Source organism: Petaurus breviceps, unplaced genomic scaffold (genome assembly GCF_028583685.1).
Source record: "Petaurus breviceps papuanus isolate PSGF00001 unplaced genomic scaffold, PetGlider_PUasm1.0 551, whole genome shotgun sequence".
NCBI classification, from domain to species: Eukaryota; Metazoa; Chordata; class Mammalia; order Diprotodontia; family Petauridae; genus Petaurus; species Petaurus breviceps.
The window spans coordinates 26,401,197-26,404,290 of NW_027186372.1; the positions used below are offsets into that span (position 1 = coordinate 26,401,197).

Genomic DNA, 3,094 nt, shown 5'->3' on the forward strand with positions numbered 1-3,094 from the left:
TCAGATACTCCTTTCCTGATCCTTCCACCCCCCAGAAATGTATCTGTATTCATTCTTCAGATAGTTTTCATATACTTATGTTTACTTGCTGTTTTTGACCAGTAGAATATAAGTTGCTGAAAGGGGGTTAGAAGTGGAGGGGTGTTTAATTTTTGTCTGTATCCCCCAGTGCCTAGTATAGTGTCTGACATAGTATGTGCTCAATAAATGTTTGAAATGAATTGAACCTCTTTTTATTGGCTTTGCTCTTAGTAAAATGGAGATAATGAGCTCTGTACCACCTACTTCAGAGTTTTTGTTAGAAAGTGAATTTGCAAACCTTAGAGCCCTCAATTATAAAAATGTGAGTCATTACCAAAGGGTGTCTATAGTATCAATGACAAGAAAAATGGAGGAAAGTCGTTTAACTGTGGACCACCTCCCATTTTTTTTGGTCACTATTATCTTTAAATTTTGGTATAGCATGTAGCAGTATATTAGTGTGGAGGAATAGAGTGCTGGGTTTTGATAGAATCTGAAAGACATCAGTTCAAAGGCCGCCCTTGACATTTACTAGCTATATGACCTAGGCCAAGTCACTTAACTTTTATTTTCTTCAAGCAAACTCTCTGGGATTTATCTGCTAAGTCTGAGTCACAGACTCAGATCCTGGAGAAAATCCCAGGGACTTTGTGTATTACCGAATAAATCCTCTGGAGGAAGCCAAGCCTTGGATTCTCAACTTCTTGCAAATTTGTCACACCCGTGGGTTGGGTTTCAAAACTCAGAAGAGGAGGAAAGAGAAAACCGGCGAAGGTGGAGTGGGGGGGGTGAGGGGGGGGGGGAGCGCTTTGCTAATTGTCTAATGGAGAAATACGAAATAAATATATTTAAAGGGAGTAGAGGATCCTTTTCGTTTCTTAACCTAAGTGGACCTTATTTGCAAAAGAAGTGATTGGGGGCTAGACCAGTTAAGGTACTATGGTTCTTTACAAGCCTTGAGCCTTCCACAATATCATCTGCTAATAAAGGAATAACAGCAGCCCATAGAACTTTTGCCTTGTGGCTTGCAGCCTCGGGGATACTGCTCGCCTTCATTTCTTTTCGCCTTTTCCCACCTGCGCGGGGCTTATTCCACGCGAGGTGTCCGCGCTGCCGCCTCCACTCCCTCCTTTCCTCCGTCCCCAAAGCATGTACCTTTGCGGCTTGGCAAAATCTTTTTATTTTTTATTTTTTTTAACCAGCCATCACTAGTGTAAAAGTGGAGACACGAATCTCCCGGAGACACACAGAGTCCTTGTGCCGGTTCGCAGCATCTTCTGAGTATCACCACCTTCTGGGTGTCACACAGCTGACAATACATGGAAATTGTATGCGCTTCAAGATGCCACCCTGTTCCTCCAACTGTGGACTGAAGGAGGTGCTTGGCTCAAGTCTCTGTAAAATCGCCCTTGAGCCTAAGGGGCCGCGCAGCGAGCAGGTGTGACAGTAAAGTGACAAACTTTGTTTGCGTGCTGACCTATGTTTTAGGGGGAACATAAAATGCTGCTTTCTATGACGCTGCGAGCAGGATTCGAACCTGCGCGGGGAGACCCCATTGGATTTCAAGTCCAACGCCTTAACCACTCGGCCATCGCAGCAAGGTTACGGGAGGATCCTTTCCCGTCTTATCCTTATCGGGAGATGATTACCTGTCTCCCGTGTCAATTGCCTTTCTCGACTTGTCTTTTCGATCGTCTTCTGTTTTTACTTTTACTACATAAGCAATATAATGATATATTATTCTGTACTGTACGTGCTACAGATATTGGGGATTTGAGAGTTTGGTGTGTGTGTGTGTGAGAAAGAGAGACAGAGAGAGAGAGACACAGAAGGAAGGACAGACAGACAAAGATAGACCGAGAGAGGCAGAGACAGAGACTGAGACAGAGAGATGGGGGATGGTCATGAATTTTTTTCCCCCCAAAGAATGATTGATCCAATCTTTTACTCCACCAGGTGCAGCACCACTCTCTGCGCATCTGCACCTGCACCTGGATCGAGTGGACGACCCTAACTCCCTCCCCATTCCTTCTACCCCCGCGCCACCAGCCCAAGGTCTGGCTCCCTGCCGGGGGCTGGAGTGGAGCGGCGCTGAGGACTCAGGAGAGCCCTCGGAGATTTGTGAAGCTCTCGCCTCGCCGTCCTCCCTAGCTCATAGTGCTAAGTGTTAGCATCTCCACTTAACAGAGGAGGAAACAAACTCAAAGGTGAAGTCAGGTGACCAGCATCACGGAGGGAATATTTAATCCTCGCCAAGCCAAAGATAGCTTCGATCTTTGTAGAGCTCCTTACAGATAAAATAGAGGGGAGTGGATTTGGAAAAGATGCTCTAGCTTCACATTAAATCAACTCGAAGTACTTTCAGCTAGTATGATTTATCCAGTTTCCAACACTGGTTACAATGTTTTCAGTAGCTTTATGACTTCTAGTACTTTCTCTGTCCCCTCCCCCAATTTCCCTAAAATGTTGGGGTTTTTTGAGGGGTAGGGAGAAAAATCACAGGAGCTAAATGCTTTTAACCACAATTGGTTGTCATTTTACTTCAGGATGATTGACTGAATCCCACATATATTGTAGACATACATAGAAGGGATCACAAAGGTTTTTAAATCCATCCCCTCTTATTTTAACAAATGAGACACAGAGAGAATAAGTATCATGCTCAAAGTCCCGGGTCATCAACTGACATCTTTATTCCCCTGCAGATAAGACATATTCTGACTGACCCCTGAGAGGAGAAAATGTAGCCTCCTTCCTTCATTGCAGAGATAGGGGGATCTTTGGGTGTGGAATATAGTACATACTGCCAGATTCAGTTGACCTGTGAGTTGATTTTGTTGAACTGTTTTCTATCCTCTTCTTTTGATGTTTTCAAAACTTTAATTTCATAAGAAATGAAAGTGAAAGTCCGTAAGTATATTATACAAAATATACACAAGGTTTCGGCCAAAATGAGAGAGCACAACAGAGCATAGACAAGATGTCAGTGTCTATACCTAACAACTCTCACCATTTTGCAGCAAGCTAGGGGAGCATATTATATAGCATAACGTAGTCTGCACCATTGTAATGC

General features: G+C 43.9%; 1 non-coding gene across 1 annotated transcript; it reads right to left on the reverse strand.

The window, feature by feature from the left end:
* Positions 1-1,537: 1,537 nt before the first annotated feature.
* On the reverse strand, positions 1,538-1,619 carry TRNAS-UGA (transfer RNA serine (anticodon UGA)). Its single transcript has one exon. It is a non-coding gene; the product is annotated as a tRNA-Ser (tRNA).
* Between the last annotated feature and the right edge of the window lie 1,475 nt (positions 1,620-3,094).